This window comes from Euleptes europaea, chromosome 1 (genome assembly GCF_029931775.1).
Source record: "Euleptes europaea isolate rEulEur1 chromosome 1, rEulEur1.hap1, whole genome shotgun sequence".
NCBI classification, from domain to species: Eukaryota; Metazoa; Chordata; class Lepidosauria; order Squamata; family Sphaerodactylidae; genus Euleptes; species Euleptes europaea.
This window is the reverse complement of record NC_079312.1, coordinates 27,132,160-27,151,636: the sequence shown is the minus strand read 5'-3', so window position 1 is coordinate 27,151,636 and position 19,477 is coordinate 27,132,160. Positions and strand designations below refer to the sequence as shown.

The 19,477-nt window shown below is 46.1% G+C and overlaps 1 non-coding gene across 1 annotated transcript; it reads left to right on the top strand.

Moving 5' to 3' along the window:
* Positions 1-521: 521 nt before the first annotated feature.
* Positions 522-610, top strand: TRNAY-GUA (transfer RNA tyrosine (anticodon GUA)). The gene is given in 2 exon segments: positions 522-558; positions 575-610. It is a non-coding gene; the product is annotated as a tRNA-Tyr (tRNA).
* The last annotated feature ends 18,867 nt before the right edge of the window (positions 611-19,477 follow it).

The following is a 19,477-nucleotide window of genomic DNA, read 5'->3' as shown; positions in this document are numbered from 1 at the left end:
TCTCCTTATCTGCTAAAGAGTCTCTGTGTCTTGCAGAGGGTTGCATGGAGCATATTTAATTCATGTGGGGGGCATGCCAATCCTGTTACACCCTGCTGCTTCCCATGTGATTCTTCAATGCGACACACTGAACTGTCCCATGCAGCTCCACATTGCAAGAGATGACTGGGGTTAATAGCCAGTCAGACAAGTTTGCCCATCGCTGGTGATCTTCTCTTTGAAGAACCCCCAATAGGTTTCTGAGGTGTGTCAGAGTGGCCTGGAACACTACTGTCCCCGAGTTTTTCAACAAAACCTGTACAAGTCCCCCCACCCTTATTGCACACATAGGAAACAAACACAACCTAAACCACTATCTAGCATCTGATTCTTGGTAACATCACTTCTTTCAGATGGAGAATACTGTATTCTCTGAATTTAAAAGAGGCTGGATTGAAGCTGGATGAAAATACTGCATGAGCTGTCACTATTAGGCAACCTACAAGCTGTGAAAAAGGGTGACTCAGAATAGCTAGCCAACTCCTTCGATAGCTCAGCTGGTAGAGCGGAGGACTGTAGTAGGACTTCTGTAGACATCCTTAGGTCGCTGGTTCGACTCCGGCTCGAAGGAATGTTTTCCTTCTTTCTGGGATGAAGATTGAGCGAGTCTTCTTGGGAGCACTGGAGCAAAACGGGAGAGTGATAATGGAGAGACACAACCCATGTGGAATATGTCCTGCGGCATTTACTCATATTTTGAAGCCAGGCAGGCAGCACCAGATGTTCAGTTTGCTGAAAAGACAGAAGCTATAAACAGGGAGGTATATATGCTATTTAAGCCAAGGATGCAGATGTGATAGCTGGTATTTTGACTGGAATTTGGCATCATGGAAAATCTCCAGGAATAACATGATCCATGGAACATAAATGACAGCAGAGAACTCCCAAGCAGTAAATAACACCTTTATTAGGACCAGTCAAGATTCACGGGAAACTGTGTTACCTTTCAAATGACACAGAATGCTTCCTCAGGCTAAATGTTAATTTGGGGGGAGGAGGGGTCAGGGAGAAAGAGGTCTTTGGCCCCAGACATTGTCATCTTGAGTCCTGACTGCAGATGGTTTCAGTCTGAGGAGGGTAATGGAGACACCCTTTTGCCAACAAATTTAGACAAGGCTTAAGCATGGGAGGCGGCGTGTGCACTTTCTACCAAAGAAAACCCCTCCTTCCACGCATACCTCACTCAACCTAATGACAGACAGATTGCGAGTCAGTAACTATAAAAACCAGTTCCATCGCTTCGGCAGACGCACTTGAACAATAAATAAAACTCGAGGTGGAGTAAAGTCATACGTGAACCTGCCTGATACTGAATCAGACCTTTGGTCCATCAAGGTCAGTATTGTCCACTCAGACTGACAGCAGTTCTCCAGGGTCTCTGACGGAGGTCTTCCACAGCACCTACTGCCTGGGCCATTTAACTGGAGATGCCGGAGATTGAACCTGAGACCTTCTGCATGCAAAGCAGATGCTCTACCACTGAGCTATGACTCAGGTTTACAAACTTGGCCCCTGACTGTGTTGTGGTGATTGGTGCTTTCCCTGCCAGCAGCAGGTATGACAAATGGAAGGTCTTAGGGCTGTCTCTTTGCTGAGGCAGTTGGTAGTCCTATTTGGGTCCCTCGCGGAAGGTCCTTTCTTTTGGACTTTGTAACTTTATAAAGCCCCGTGTACCTCGGTCATACTGTATACTAGCTCCAGATGGGTAGTCGTGTTAATCTGTAGGAGCGGAATTTTTTTTTTTATAAAAAAGGAGTTATGTAGCCCTTTAAAGATTAACAAAATTGATGTCAGCATAAACCTTCGTGAGTCTGAACTCACTTCATCAGATGCAAGAGGTGTACATTCATCAAGCTCATTTATATACACAACAAGAAAAGTCGGGGAGGTGGGATAAAGAGACTGGTTCAAAACAAGATCCAATCTAAAGATCCATCTGTTCACTCAGAGTGGGTGTGAGATACTTCTAACCATTGTTAGATAGGCAAAATGTAAAAATTAGGGCAGGATGAAATGAGATAAGCAGGTATCCTATGGGTGCAAATCGCTAGCACATGCCCCCCTTAGAGATGTTTATTACTTCAGCTGTACCTTTCAGACTTCCTATTATGTCTGCTTATCTTATTTCATCAATAAGGGGCAGGATATGCAAGACATTAACACCTATAGGTGCTAGATGTTCATAGCTTGCCTTTCCCACCCCTTATTGTTGATTACTTCAGCTAAACCTCTGTAACTTCCAGTTGTATCTGCTTATCTCGTTTTCTCCTGCACTAGGTTTTGCGTTTTGCCTGTCTAACAACAGTTGGGAGAGTCTCACACCCTTGCTGGGTGCACTGACTACTCTTTAGATCTGATCTTATTTTGAATCAGCATCTCTTCGTATTCTCCCCCCCCCCCGCCATGTATATAAATCAGTCTGATGCATTTACATGTTTGTGCATCTGATGAAGTGAGATCTGACTCACAAAAACGTATGCTGGAATCAATTTTGTTAGCTTGCAAGGTGCCACTTGGGGCTGCCAACCTCCAGGTACTGGCTGGAGATCTCCTGCTATTACAACGGATCTCCAGCTGATAGAGATCTGTTCACCTGGAGAAAATGGCCACTTTGACAATTGGACTCTGTGGCATCGAAGCCTCTCCCTAAACCCCACCCTCCTCAGGGCTCCCACCCAAAAAAAAAAAACCCTCTCACCAGTGGCGAAGAGGGACCTGGCAACCCTAGTGCCACTGGTAAAAAAGGTAAAGGTCCCCTGTGCAAGCACCGGGTCATTCCTGACCCATGGGGCAACGTCACATCCCGACGTTTCCAAGGCACACTTTGTTTATGGGGTGGTTTGCCAGTGCCTTCCCCAGTCATCTTCCCTTTACCCCCAGCAAGCTGGGTCCTCATTTCACCGACCTCGGAAGGATGGAAGGCTGAGTCAACCTTGAGCCGGCTACCTGAAACCGACTTCCGTCGGGATCGAACTCAGGTCGTGAGCAGAGTTTGGACTGCAGTACTGCAGCTTTACCACTCTGCGCCAAGGGGCTCCTAGTGCCACAGGACCCCTATTTTATTCCACTATAAAACAAGGATATTATAATATTAAGTATGCTTGAGTCTTAATCTATCCCATTGAATTCCACAGGCTACAGTCAGGGGAGGGAGGTACACCCGTGGCTGAATAACATATTTTCTCTCTCTCTCCAGTTTGCTCTCTCTCTCTCTGTCTGTCTGTCCCTCCTTGACCACTCCCAGCCATTAGAATGAGGAGGATTTTGTTGGTTCCAAGAGATTGCAATGGGCGCACCCTTTAATTTTTAAAAGGAAATTGTTGTGGTTTTTGAGCTTCCTTGGGGTAGTCAGCTCCTTCCACGAAGGAAATGCTTCCCTCATGTATCATATTATGGCATGCCACAAAAGCATCGTAGCTTGCTGGTGAGACAGAGGCAACAACAACTCAAGACTGCCCAGAGCTGTTTCACCCTTGGAGCGTGCCAGCTAATTAACTTCCGGCACGCTCAGGCGATAGTCCTATTCCCATTTTATGCGTAGATCACCGAGGCTTTAACATGACCTGCCTGGAATTTTAGACGTTGACTCAGTGAATGGCAACAACCAATTTGAGAGCGCTTCCATTCTGGCACTGCTTTGTCAGACAGCGCTGCCTCGGAGTTCTGCAGAATCATTCAATGTGTTTTTAAAAGGTATCTGTAACCCTGCTTTTCTCCCCAACGGGGACCAAAAACAGGTGAGGACATCATTCTCCTCGCCTCCGTTTTATTCTCACAACCACAACCAATAATAATAAAGAACGGAACTGAACCTTTGAGATAAGCGAGGCTGTCTAGCCCCAGGTCACCCAGTGAGTTTCCATGGCAGAGAGGGGATTTGAACCCGGGTTTCCCAGATCCTAATTCTTTACCCATCATACCACACTGGTTGTATGGAAGGGGGGATGAGTGGGGTGGCTGTACTAAGGCCTAAGAGGCTGTGGCATTAAGAGGGAGAAGGAAACTAGGTCTCAGCACGTGCGGCCTGATTTTATCTATGTGTGTCAATGATCTGGAAGTAACTCCCACTGGAGTCAAAAGGGCTCTGATTGTCACACCAGACATGACAGAGATCATGGATCTCCATTTGTCTTTTGACAGGTAATCCAAGACATGAAGCTGTCCTGCACTGAGTCCACCAAGGTCAGTATAGTCTATTCCAGTTGGCAGCAGCTCTACAAAGTCTCAGGCAGCAGTAGGGTTGCCAGCTCCGGGTTGGGAAATACTTGGGGATTTGGGGGGTAGATTCTGAAGAGGGTGGGGTTTAGAGAGGGGAGGGACTTCAATGCCATAGAGTCCGATTGCCAAAGCAGCCATTTTCTCCAAGGGAACTGATATCTATTGCCTGGAGATCAGTTGTACTAGCAGATCTCTAGCCACTACCTGGAGGCTGGCAACCCTAGGCAGTGGTCATTCACCTCACTTGCTACCTGCTCCTTTTAACTAGAGATGCTGGGGGCTCGGCCTGAGACCGTCTGCTCTACCAATGTATAGGGTTGCCAACCTCCAGGTAGTAGCTGCTATTACAACTGATCTCCAGCTGATAGAGATCAGTTCACCGGGAGAAAATGGCCGCTTTGGCAATTGGACTCTATCTATAGCATTGAAGTCCCTCCACAAACCCCGCCCTCCTCAGGCTCCACCCCAAAAACCTCCTGCCAGTGGCAAAGAGGAACCTGGCAACCCTACCAATGAATCACAGAGTTGCGAAGGGGATTAAAATATCCTGTCCATTTAATAGAGGCTTCGCGTATGGGTATGGCCAGCTGAAGCTTTTCATGTACTGGAGGTAAATATCAGCTGGTAAATAACATCCCATTAAACCTCTATTAAAGGGACACGCTCCTCCCCTCCCCAGTTGGCAACTGTATTGAACCATGGCACCTTCCTAACTACCACATAACCCCAATTCAGATGGGAGGGGAGGGTAGTGTTGTTTAACCCTTCCACACACACATCACCCCCTACAGATTGACAAACTGAAACCTTCCACCGCCGTTTTGGACTGTTAATATCCCTTTAAAGGAAGAGCTATAGCACTTTGTGCGTATGGCGGGGGGGGGCTTGTATTTATGGGGGTTTCAGTGTATGAAGCCATGTTTCTGGGGGAGGATTAAACCCAGTCTGGCATCCCCACACAACTGCGACTGGAATCAGGGCACCGGGTAGCTGTGAGAGCCTGAATGAAGTGTAGTAGTAGCAGACCTGGGTTCAAATCCCCACTTTGCCATGGAAGCTCGCTGAGTGACCTGAGGCCAGTAATTCTCAGCCTCACCTACTCATAGCCTACCTGTTGTGAGGATAAAACGAAGGAGGGGAGAACACTGCTGTTAAGTTGCTTTGGTTCCCTATTGGGGAGGAAAGTGGGGGTATAAATAGCTAAATAAATAAAATACTTGATTGTTTTACATATAGGCTGGAAGATCTGTCGTCAGATCAGGGTTTTTAACAATATATTTTTTATTCATTGTTAAAGGGTACAGAAAAGCAAAGAGGGAGAGAACCTATGGGGAAAATATGACATTTTGTTCTTTGTCCGTGCCCTTAGTAACCCACTTCACTAGCCTAGCCCCCGACTATAATCTCTTATAGAAATACAAAATGAGATTGATAAATCGGATCTAATGTTACTTCATTTCAGTTCCATGCGTCATCATTAATCTCCTCGGTTTTGAAAGCCCCAGGGCCGGGCCAGCAATAAGACTAGGTCAACAGGTGAGCGATGCGGTTCAGTAAGCCCTTCCTCACCAGAACCCAGATTGACAGGTCATGAATTGAAATTATTTCCCCCGCCCGGTCTGTCGATATGGTTTCTACAGAAAAGCTGCTATATTTAGAACCGGCCCTGCCTCGCAACACTTCCTGGTCCAGCCCTCCATTCCAATCTGGCCCAAACCACGCGGCCGACGCATTGCTCAGTCTTGATAACCACAATAGCCCTTTGTTACGAATTTGGTTGAGGCTCTCGCAAGCGCTTACGTAAGAGCTGAAGTTTAATCCAAGGACATTCTGGTCGAACCAGAGGAGCTGCGCTCTCGGGACGCTGTTACATAATCGCAGCTCCATCGGAGATGCAAAAACGTCTTCCTCCCTTCACAGCCTACCTGAGCCTGTCTGATCGCACTGATGCGGTGAGGCAATTGCGGCCGAGGCCTTGGGAACTGTACGCCTGTGGTATGAACAATTAGGATGATAATTAATAATGCTAATTCCCTGGGCCACTTTGGCAGCCGCCACCTTCCCTTCCCTCTGTCTCCCAGAGATTTGCTAAGGCTTGTTAAAAATCAATTGAGGAGTGCAGGCGACAGCCCCACGAGAGACGCACCGGCTAAATGATGGCTCCATTTCTTCTGGTGGAATGAGTCCTGGGCTGTGCGGTTTGGCGGAGTTGTTTTGGCAAGGGAGATCAACTGTCAGACCTTTCCATCTTTGATTCTGTATTTGTTATAGCAGTTAATATTAGATATATTAGCTGTGTGTGTGTAAGGGGCCGTCAAGTCGCTTCCGACTCATGGCGACCCTATGAATGAAAGTCCTCCAAAATTTCCTATCTTTGACAGCCTTGTTCAGATCTTGCAAATTGAAGGCTGTGGCTTCCTTTATTGAGACAATATTAGCTAGTAACAGTTATAATATCCAGCAGCTAATTATAAGACTATAAAATATTAGTTAATGATTTCTTATATCCAGTGTGCACTTCAGAAATATGGAAAGCTATTGGTTATGCTTAGTAATTTAAGGGGCATAGGTATTAATATATAGAAACTTGGACACGGACATGTTGTTATTTATGTTCTTTTCCCCATATTATTTCCCGTTTTCTTTTTTCTGTATCCTCCTATATTAAAAAATAAAAATATATTTTTTAAAAAACCTTCCTTCCTCCTTGGCGATCCAGGCTTTTTTTCACCATCTCTCCTCCCGCCCCCGGACTCCCCCGGTCAGGTTTCCTTTCATTTTGATAGCTGTGTTAGAGGCAGCATTTCAGCAAATGAAGTTTCCTCCAGCACAGTGAATCCATGCAAGGAAGCATCTGTTGAATTTCAACCTCATAAAGTGTAATCTTATGCAGACTTTTGGGTTGCCAGCATCCAGGTGGGGCCTGGAGAAACCCCACAATCACAACTGATCACCAAACTACAGAGATCAGTTCATATGGAGAAAATGGCTGCTTTGGAGGGTGAACTTCATGGAATTATACCCTGATGGAGGCCTTTCCCTCCTGAAATCCTGCCCTCCCCTGGCTTTACCCCCAAACCTCCAGGAATTTCCCAGTCCAGAGTTGGCAGCCCTAGATGTTAGTGCAATTTAAGCCCACTGAAACCAGAGGCTCTTAAAGGCCCCCTAAAAGGGGTCTGGCCCCTCCATACTTTATTGGCCCTGCAGTCTGTGATGGTCCCAAAGGACTTTATTGATCAGTGCACATGATACCCGGCCGCTGCTTTCCCTTTTTGTTTCTGTGGGGGTGGCCACCTTTTATTATAGAATCATAGAGTTGGAAGGGACCACCAGGGTCATCTAGTCCAACCCCCTGCACAATGCAGGAAATTCACAACTACCTCCCCCACATACCCCCAGTGACCCCTACTCCATGCCCAGAAGATGTCCAAGATGCCCTCCCTCTCATGAATTGCCTCTCATGAACTGCCTAAGGTCATTGAATCAGCATTGCTGACAGATGGCCATCTAACCTCTGCTTAAAAACCTCCAGGGAAGGAGAGCTCACCACCTCCCGAGGAGGCCTGTTCCACTGAGGAATCACTGTAACTGCTAGAAAGCTCTCCTTAATGTCTAGATGGAAACTTTTGATTTAATTTCAAAATTAAATTAACCTGTGCCCCACCTGGTGCGTTTGTCTCTGCTCCAGTACCTGGCTCCAGTGCGCACATGACTATCCCCCCTGCCCCGGGTGCTCCTTCCCCCAGCTCAGTGCTTGCGCAGATATGAGGGCCCAGGGCAATGAAGGGCTTATAATAGCCAGTACTTTAACTTGATCCCAATAACTGATGGGCAGCCAGTGGAACGACTGCAGAATGGGAGTTGGTGGAAGTAAATGAGACGGGGGGCCTCTGCTGTGGAGGTGACAATGACATAGTCCGCCAGGATGGCGCCTGCAGGGCCTGAGAAGCCAGAAGGATGGTAGAGCACCATAAACATGTCTCCTTTCCTCAGGATCTCAACCACGGTGCTATTGAGCACAACAGAAGCCGCTGGAAGGGACTGGTGTATCACTCTGGGTAACACATCAAAGCTGCGAGCAATCTCATCATACCTGTAAGATGAGAAAAGACAGACAGGTCCATTCTGATGTATGCATATCTACCCATCAAATAACAAGAGGCCTAGAATTCTTCACTCAGAGGCCTCCTTCTGCCAAAGCCCGACATTTTTGAGTAAAAAGCTTAATGTTACGGCATTATTATGGCATTGAATTGTGAAAGAAGCTTTGCTTTGAGTACAGAGCTTAATATCCATCAGCGTACCCATACTGGGGAGAAACCTTATTAATTCTTGGATTGTGGAAAGAGCTTTGCTGAGAGTACAACCCTTACTAGAAATCAACGTACCCACACTGGGGAGAAACCTTATAAACGCTTGGATTGTGGAAAGAGTTTTGCTGAGGGTACAAACCTTACTAGGCATCAGCGTGCCCACACTGGGAGGAAACCTTACAAATGCTTTCAGTGTGGAAAGACCTTTGCTCAGAGTTCACAGCTTACAGTCCATCGATGAATTCACACTGGAGAAACTATATCAGCACTTGGATTTTGGAAAGAGCTTTCCTTGGAGTGACAGGCTAATAGTTCATGAACAAATTTACACCAGAGGAGGAGCTGCATCATTGCTTGGAATGTGGAAGGGATCACATGAACCATATTGCCAGTTTTGCAAGATCTACAGCCTCGAGCCCAACCTTGCCAGGTGTCATATATATGATGATATATATATGATGTTAGCCGATCTGAGCCTGGGTTGCCAGGGGGAGGGCGGGGTATAACTAAAATCTATTATTATTATGAATCAAGTCCATTTGAGTATGTCTACTTTCATTTATGTTTGCTTTTCGGAAACTTTTGCTATAGTTCGTTTTGTTTGTATGACTTGCTTGGTTGGTTTGCTATGCCCACATACCCGGCTGGAAAAGCTCCTGATGAGGCTCCCAACTCAAACAATAAGCAATAAGAATGGAAAAGGAAACCAGGAGATAAAGCAGAAAAACATCATAAAATAAAACCACACATTATCTATATGAAACTAGAACAGTAAAAGCTAATGTTTCAACACCAATGCCCAAGAAAATAAGCATGTTTTCATCTGGGTTTAAAGCTCAGCAGGCTTCCTGCCAAGGAACAGAATTCCCCAGTTGAGGTGCCACAACAGAGAAGGCTCTGTCTCTGGTCACCGCCCACCTCTGCCCCCAAAATCTCCAGGTATTTCCCAACCCAGAGCTAGCAACCCTACCCATTGAATAAAATGCAATTTGCTTCTGAGTAGACCTGCTGATGATTGCACTGTATTTATGTACTTTATTCCCCACCCCACCTTTCTCCCGAATGGAGACCCAAAGCAGCTTATGTCATTCTCCTCTCCTCCATTTTATCCTCCCAGCAATCCTGTGAGGTAGGTTTGGCTGAGACTGTGTGACTGGCCCAAGGTCACCCAGGGAGCTTCCATCGCTCTCTGTATAAGCGCTACCTACGACAGAACAGACCTGACCTTCCCTCACAACTATGTCAGGTGGGCTTAACGATATTTTAATTAAATCACCAGATCTAATAACAACCCCAAGCTATATATCTTCCCCTTTAGGAGGAATGCAACTTCATGCAGAGGTGGCTGATTCCCTAATTCCTGGGTGGCTGCATTATCAACCAACCAGGTCCTGCAATCGTCTTGTTTGAGGGCTTCCTAGAGGGACCTGGTTGGCCACTGTGTGAACAGTCTGCTGGACTCGATGGGCCTTGGTCTGATCCAGCGTGGCTTTTCTCGTGTTCTTATGTTCCAATCACACCGTAGTCTTTTCTGGATTGATCTTTGGTTCATTGCTCTTCTGGCCTATTATTGCTACCAAACACTCATTCAGATCGTCCAATCTCATCTGAATCTGTTGACAAGGATTTCATGTTGAACCAAAACCGGGGTGGTGGTGGGGGTGGTGGTGAAACAACATAGAACCCTGCAGGATTTCAAAGCTCAGGTTCCAAGGAGCTGAGACAGTATTCTGCAACACCGCCTTCTGGATCTGGCCTGTCATATAGCACGGGAACCACCAGGATGTAATGGTCTTCTTGTCATCTTAGTCAGAATAAATACTATAGCTGACAGTATCAAAAGCTGCCCTGAACTGGAAGGCACAAGCTAGCCCGATCTCAATAGATCTTGGAAGCTAAGCAAGGTCAGCCTTGGTTACTACTTGGATGAGAGACCGCCCAGGAAGTCCAAAGTCGCTATGCAAAGACAATCATTGGCAAATCACCCCTGAACGCCTCTTGCCTTGAAAACCCTACGGGGTTGCCCTAAGTCAGCTATGACTTGATGGCACTTTCCATCGCCACCATCAAAAGTCACTAAGAAGTGCTAGAGGAATCAATAGGGTCACTCTCCCCTGTCTTCTTCCTGGTGCACATTCCTAAGTTTTATTCTGTCTTAGAACATGGACTAGGAAGAGCACCAGAAATGAAGCTCCTTGGTACAGAAAAAAACCTTACATAATAAAAAGTTGTTTAAAAAAAAAAAAAAAAAGCCTAGAGCAGATCTTTTTGCAATCTTTTCCTGCCACTTTTGAGAGATTCACGCGCTACTCTGCAGCAGCTGATGACTTACTGGTAACAACAAGTAGTAGAAAAGAGTGTGATCACATTGTAACTGTATCTGAAGTGGGCTGTGGCTCACAAAAGCTCATAACCCACCAGAAATTTTGTTAGTCTTTAAGGTGCTACTGGACTCCTGCTCTTTTCTACTGCTAGTGACAGACTAACACGGCTACAATGAGCCTAGTCTAGGTAAGGCAGCTCATCCAGGAAAATAAGGAATTGCATAACCTGCTCTTATACCTTACCCAGCGAGGGAATATTTGCCTGGGGGACAACAGTTGTTCATTCAAAACTTTCACCTTTACTGCAGAAGGAAGGTTGGAAGACAGAATATGTTGATATCTCGAAGGCAGAGGAACAGATTGTCAAGTGCTGGCCTCCAGTGCTGGCAAATAACCTGGGGACATTAGAAGGCACAGAGGGATAGGCCTGTTGGCCTGAGGGAGGGCAGCACAGGGAAGTGCTTAATGAGCAGAGCAGGACATCGAATTGGCTGGTCGGTACTCATGATCATCTGATGATGAGTACCAGGATAATTCTGGGCTGGGAGGCTCATTTCCTAGCTCAAATTGCTTGCTGGTTTCTCCGCCCTTCATCCATGCCTATAGCTCCAAGGGTACGGGAAGCAGCATCCTGGTTCAAGACTGAGAAAGGGAAAAGCCAGGAGCTGTAGGGAAGGACAGGATCACCTCACCCCCATTCTGAAACTACAAGAAAACTCTGCACTCAGGTTAATCAAATCTCCAACCATTCGAACAGCTGCATGACTGAGGTTGCCCCTTTCAATCAAATAGGCCTGTTGTGAGGGAAAAGGAATGTCGGAGGTATGTTGCAATACAGCAATGGTAGAACTCAAATGGTGAGTTTCCATTCCCCTGGATTCCACACCCATATTGATCTCACTGTGTAGTTTGTCCCCCTCTAGTGGCCAGAATATGACCCTCCCATAAATACTATACATTATTATCGGAGGGGAATCATTTATCAGTACTACCAGAGTGTAATAAAATTGTTCCCAAAGTCATATGTTGGCAAATATCCTATACACATAATAACTGAGTTCAAAACATTTTAGATGTCTTTTTTAAAATCTGTCTCACCATTTTAATATCCAAATTTTAATGTGAAAATTCAAATTCTGAAATTTTGCCATTGAAATGTTCAGTTTAGATATCCATTTATCGATGGCCTTTTATGCATGGCTGTTACTTCATGGTCACCACACACACACACACACACACACACACACACACACACACACACTGCTTTAGGGCTTTGCTTTGATTATTCATGCCTTTTTCGACCATCAGAGCTCGCCTGGCTCTCCCTGTGCGTTTTCTGGATATTGGCTGAAACAGCATCCAGAAAACATGGGCAAAATGCGCAGAAACGCACGGGATGAGTGAGGTGACCTCTGACAGTCAGAAAAGGCATGCATAATCAAAACAAAGCCCCAAAGCAGTCAGGGAGGTGACCGCGAGGGAAACAGCCTTGCATAAAAGGCAAATGTGTCAACACCTAAACCCCATTTCCAGATTCAGAGTAATCAAAATCTGAATCTCAAATTTTAATATCCAGACTTTGAAATGTACACATTTTGAGTTTCGCAATTGGAAGTCATGATTTGCACACAATTTAATTCTGTTTATCATTAATTTTTCAGCCATACACATCGCAGTTCCCCTGTGGCCCTTTGTTGGCAAAAATCTCGCGGGTTTTTCAGCCTGCAAAAATCTAGGCAGGGTTTGTGACTTGGCCAGAAAAGGTTCATGCAAGTTTCAGGGCTAAGCTAGACACTGTTGTATTAGAAACATGGAATTACCCCCATCTGTGTCTCTTCTCCGATTAGTAATGTCCTTTAAAAACATTTGAAATGATTAGATTTGAGTCCAGTAGCACCCTAGAGACCAACAAGGGTTTCAGGGAATAAGCTTTTGAGAGTCAAAGCTCCCTTCGTCAGAAATGATGACTCCACACTGTCAATCTCCCTGCCTTACACTACCACCAGCCAATGATGTGAGGTGAGGGTGGGAGATGCAAATCTTGATGATGTCACTAGTATCACTCTCTCTTTCTATTAGACATTACAAGGAAGCAAACAGGAGCAGTTCTGTATCATCATTAACAAGATTATATAATAAATATAGAATCATAAGCAGGCGCTGGACCACAAATGGTTTACTCTCTAAATATCTACTCGTATTAATAAAACAGGAGAGGAAACTTTTGATACCTTGAGTGAAAAGGTGTCGAATTTTTCTAGCACGTGCCTACAGTTTGATCTCTCCAAGTCTTCTTCTATCTGGCAAACAAGCAAAGAAAAGTTATTTAAAGAGGATCCTCGCGTGGAAATATCATGCCCTGCTTTTCTATAGAATGGGAACCCCATCAGCCTCAGGTCTGCAGCAATACCTAGTTCAAAGCATGAAGGGAATGAATGTGTTGCCACATGGTCAGGAAGGATCATTGCTGGATCAGCAACGGTGTGCAAAGATCAGCTGCCAATGCCAATCCAGATGTGCACCCACACAATCCACATCTGCCTTGTATCATCCAAAACTTTCCCCATCTGCATTACACTGGCCAGAGAGGGATGCATCTTCCCATGTTATCATGCTTTGCGAAATGCACATCTTCATGGTGGTCTTGGACAAGTAGTCATGTACAGCCTGCTGCAGACAACTACCTCTGGGCTGAGGCCGCTCTGGAACTTTATAAAAGAGGGGTCCAGTTGCACCTTAAAGACCATCAACATTCATTCCACCATAAACATCTGTGAGTCAGGACTCATTTCATGAGATACATGTACAGCCATTAGGCTGATGCACATATATTAGCAACAGAAAAGTGTGTGTGTGTGTAAGGGGGGGCTGTTATAAAGAGATGCCAGTTTCGTACAATATCCAGTTAAAAGAGTAATCAATTCACCCAGAGTGGGGTGAGGAACATTCCCAACTGTTGACAGAGAGGCAAAGTAGAACTAATGTAAAAGTGTTTGGGAGTTCCCCCACTCACCGGCTTCAGCGCTTCATAAAATAGTTCCACAGAAGACTTCCCTTGTTCGGAGGGATCCAGAGGGTACCCCAGAATGTCTGGGATCTTCTCCACATCTTTGACCCGGGCTTCGACATTGTTCACCAGGTACCAGGCATTGCCATTGCCGTCAGAATAATGGTTGATTTCAAGGCGTATTTTTTTACATATTCACGGACAATTCTGCAAAGCCCACCAGGAAAGGTGAAAGGAAGGGAGCGTCAGAGAGAAACAGTAGGGAGGTGGATGGTAGCAGAGAAATGGACAGTATTAAATGAACACATGAATCAGACACTTGGTATATCAAAATGAGTAGTCTACTCAGGCTGGCAGCGGCTCTCCAGGATCTCAGGCGGAGGTCTTTCACATCACCTACTACCTGATCCTTTTAACTGGAATTGCTGGGGGTTGAACTAGGAACCTTCTGCATGCCAAGCAGATGCTCTACCACTGAGCCACAGATGCATTCTTTTCCCCTATGCTTAAAAAAAGCCAGTTCCACACATTTTGGCAGGTATCCCAGTAGGGTTGCCAGGTCCCTCTTTCGGGCAGAGCCTGAAAAGGGCGGGGTTTGTGGAGGGGAGGGACTTCAATGCCATAGAGTTCAATTGCCAAAGCGGCCATTTTTCTCCAGGTGATCTGATCTCTATTGGCTGGAGATCAGTTGAATTAGCAGGAGATCTCCTGCTACTACCTGGCAGTTAAGGAAACAACAGACACCTCTGTACACGTATCAAGAGGATGAGAAAATCAGTACAGGACTATAGCTGTTAACAAAGCCGAGTATATTGTAGCTATATTTTTTACAGTATGTGGCAATGATACCACCATCAACACATATATACACTACAATAAAATTCTTCAAGAATACAATTGCATGCAGTTATATATCACCATCCATAATATCTGGTTTCAACGAAGAACCTTTTCCGGATTAAAGTGCATTATGCTTCCCCAAAAGGGGTAAGATGCTGAGTTCCTTCCAATATAGGTAAGGACTCAAGTGGTGCCACTTGAGGAAGAATTGGGCTTCATGCTCCGAAACGATCGTATTCTCCTTCAATGCTCATCTTGCTGCTGTATGAGAAATAGCATCCTAAAAGAATATTTTTAGTGAACTTTGCTTCAATACTTACCTGATAGAGGAATTTGTTGAGACTTACCTGTATGGATATCCACAATAATGTAAAAATATACATCTCTTTATTGTAGTGTATATATGTGTTGATGGTGGTATCATTGCCACATACTGTAAAAAATATAGCTACAATATAGTATATACAATATATATACAATAAAGACACTGTCCTTCAGTGTTAATCCTCTGAAGATGCCTGCCACAGTTGCTGGCGAAACGTCAGGAAAGAAAATTCCAAGACCACGGTTACACAGCCTGGATAACCTACAAGAACCAATGAACTCTGACCGTGAAAGCCTTCGACAATATAGCTACAATATACTTGGCTTTGTTAACAGCTGTAGTCCTGTACTGATTTTCACTGCCTGGCAGTTGGCAACCCTATATCCCAGTACCCTGTCACACTCCCACGTGACCAGGAAGCAAGGAGAGAGTTTGATTTTTATGGCTGGGCTGAGGAGCAGGTTTAACTCTTTCCCCAGTGAAGTCCCAGTGTGTATTCATTCTCTTTTATACATATGGGGAAAGTCTGTCGTTCATTGATAGAGGGCAAACTAAAGTGTTGCTGTTGGTGACACAGTTGTATTGAGCTCACTATCTGCTTGCCACTCGTGAAAGTGGGTGGCCTTCTTTGACTGACCGGGATCCTGCAGGGGGGAACATGTCATGCATGCAGTACATGGGACCTCCCATCTCCACACACACAAGGTACATTCAAGCCCTTCCTCTGCACATAGCAGCAATCTTAATGATGGCCATTTTACTAGGTGGGAGTAGGCTGGATTCTGGAAGTAGTGAGATTATGGGGCACATTTCCAGAGCAGGAGGATCATCATCGGTCCTTACCTGTGACTGTAAGGCAAGCGCCTAGGGCCCAAATCCACATACCAGTCACCTGCAGAATCCCGGTAAGTTTCTATTCGGCCTCCCACACGGCTGCCAGCTTCTAGCATGGCCGCCTGCAGGCAAAAGGCCTCAGAATTATGACAGTGGTGATCATGAAATGCTTCTTTGGCACGCGTTATCAAGGGTGATGCTTGATGCACTTGAAGGGCGTCAAGTACTTGAAGGGCCGTCATGTAGGGATTTCATCCCCCACGTCATCTCGGGTGAAACCTCTGCATCATCCCTCAGTCAGTCAAGCGGCGCTGGGAAACCACGTCACTTCAGACTGCCTTTGTTTAGAGGGCTTAAACAAAGGAAAGGCTTCTTCCTCCCTGTACTCTATCTGCAACATTGTACCATTACAGTGTACAAGCTATTCTAATTGCTGACTTTGCCTGTTGCACTGAATTCTGCTGCTTTGGTTAGGATATAAATAAAAGACAGCTGGCTATACATGCCAGGCCTGCTTGCATGACACTGACTGCCTTGCCTCAATTCTTCCGATTCCCACACCGTCATGTAGAGGAGGATTATGACGCACCCCCCCTTCCAACCACTTCAATATCCCACTCACTCAGCCCGGCCGAATATGCTGAGGGGAAAAGGCGTTGGCCTGAGTATATTTGTGAGGAGAATTCTTTCTTTCTTCTCCTCCAGTCCCACACCCGTATTTACCTCAGTGAGAAATAGGAGACAAGAGGCTTTTCAACTTAGACAGAGAAAACAGGGAAGTTTATTAAAGAGAACTCACGGAGATTGTTCACAGTGGGTCGCCGCGTTAGTCTGTCTGCAGTAGTAGAAAAGGGCAAGAGTCCAGGAGCACCTTCAAGACTAACAAAAAGCTCCTACCCTGCCAGAAAATGTTTTTGTTAGTCTTGAAGGTGCTCCTGGACTCTTGCTCTTTTCTACTATCACAGAGATTGGTTTGTAAGAAAAGGCAGAAATTTTGGAGGGAAAACTCAGAGCTAGATTGATACAAGCAAGATTACTTCAGATAAATAGCTTAGATGTTCCCTTTACTCAAGTTACTTTCAGTTCTCAAGCTTAGTTCTACCTCACAGAACTATTATACCCATTCAGCTTCAGCTTTAGTTCTATCCCTTAGAACTACTATTCAGATTTTCAGACTCTCGGTCTGTCATTCAGCTTCGGACTCGCAGACTCTGTCCCCAGCCTGGCTCTCTCTGATTACCCCACCTTAGCGGCTGTAATCCTCCACACCTTCCTGCTACTGGAATAGCTCTACCTCAGAGACTAATTCCCCTTGTGACTGTCAGAGTAACAAGTTGCCCATAATAGTCTGAGAGACAGCTGACAGGTAGCTGTCAGATCAGAGGCATCTAGGATGATGCAAGAGGCAACAACAGCCTTGCAGGTTTCTAGGGTGAACTGCAACTAACCGGTTTGAAGCAGTCGGATGATGTAATACTGTGGCCAGGTCTGCAAGTGGCCTTATTGGTTTCAGGTGCAGTTGTGTATATAAGCCTATGTAACTGTAACTCTGCCCTGGTTAGTATTTGGATGGGAGACCACCAAGGAAGTCCAGGGTTGTTGTGCAGAGGAAGGCCCTGGCAAACCACCTCTGTTAGTCTCTTGCCATGAAAACCCCAAAAGGGGTCGCCATAAGTCGGCTGCGACTTGAAGGCACTTTACACACACACACACACAACTGTAACTCTGTGTTGGGAAGTTTGGTGGAGAGAAGTGTACGTGACGGTTTGTCTTCTATCTGTGCGATGTAAATTAAACAACACTGTTTTCTATAAAGCAAGGAGTTCTGGTGGTGTGTCCTGGATAACTGCTAATCCGCCTGCTTCCACGTCAGTGATTTGAGAATGGGCCCTCTCTAACCCAGTTCTCTCTCCTGTCACTCCCACAGGTTGTGTGTGTCAATAGCTTTGGCTTTCACTGAACCCTCAGGTTCACAAAGTATAGTCTTGCTTCTTCTTCGTCTCCTCGCCCAGCTCTGGATGCTTCTGTCTCTCAGAACTCAAGAGTGTCAGCTCTCTGGCTCTGCCCACTCTTGCTCTGTCAGCTCTTGCTGCTGGTTAACCCCTGATCCGTCACAAGGGTGCCGAGTTGTTTTCTGTTGCCCCAGAAGGTCGGACCAGAACCAACGGGGTTGCAATTAAATCAAAAGAGTTTCCGTCTAGAGACATTAGGAAGAATTTTCTAACAGTTAGAGCGGTTCCTCAGTGGAACAGGCTTCCTTGGGAGGTGGTGGGCTCTCCTTCCCTGGAGGTTTTTAAGCAGAGGTTAGATGGCCATCTGTCAGCAATGCTGATTCTATGACTTTAAGCAGATCATGAGAGGGAGGGCATCTTCTGGGCATGGAGCAGGGGTCACTGGGGATGTGGGGGCGGGGGAGGTAGTTGTGAATTTCCTGCTTTGTGCAGGGGATTGGACTTGATGACCCTGGTGGTCCCTTCCAACTCTATGATTCTATGATGGTGGTGGTGCGTATACTCAGAATTACAGAGCTAGAAGGGCATCAATTTCCAGCAAGCTGCATTCTTAGCCTGAACAGTTAGAGTAGTTCAGCAGTGGAATTGGCTGCCCAGGGAGGTGCCTCACTGGCAGTCTTCAAGCGGCGGCTGGACGAACACTTGTCGGAGATGCTCTAGTCTGATCCTGCATTGAACAGGGGGTTGGACTAGATGGTCCATGTAGCCCCTTCCAACTCTATGATTCTAAGGGATTACTGTTATCAAACTGCTTCTGAAATCTGCACGGGCACCCTGGGGCTGTGGAAACTTCCTCCTCTCCTCAGCAAAGCCAAGGTCTTTTCATGGACTCACACTGGTTCAGTGCAGGTGACAGAGCCCATATTTGCTCCATCACCCCAACCAGATTTGGAGAGATCACCTACTTTGCTTGGGTTGCCAGCTCCAGGAGGGGAAATATCTGGAGGTTTTGAGGGCAGAGTCTGAGGAAGGAGGGGTTTGGGGAGGGGCTTCAATGCCATAGAGTCCAGTTGCCAAAGCGACCATTTTCTCCTGGTGAACTGATCTCTATCAGCTGGAGATCAGTTGTAATAGCGGGAGATCTCCAGCTACCACCTGGAGGTTGGCAACCCTATACTTCGCTCTGACTCCCCCCCCCCATGATTTAAGGAGGCATCAGAAGCATCTTTCTCTGTTCCCCCTCTCAAATGTTAGTGTGGGATAAGTGCCCCAATCCACAGGTCTTTGCACACAGCTGGAGGCTGCATTCATGTGACAGTACAAATGGCCGCTGCACGCTCTGCTGTGGAAGAGATGGCTGGTGCTGAGCTGAGGGGGTGGGGGGAAGCAGAAGGTAGAATAAGTTTAGGGGGGGATCACACTCAAACAGTTTGAGTAACGCTACTGCAGGGGGGTTGAGGCACTTCTGTGGCACAGTTTGTGTTCTGTCAGTCTCTTGAAGCTGTCACTCACGGGAGGAACTGTTTGCCAGTAATTACCCCAGATTCCCCAGGGCAGGGATTGTCTTTCTGTTCATGAGCTGTTCTGTTTCGGAGCTGATGCACCTGTGGCAAATAAAACCACAA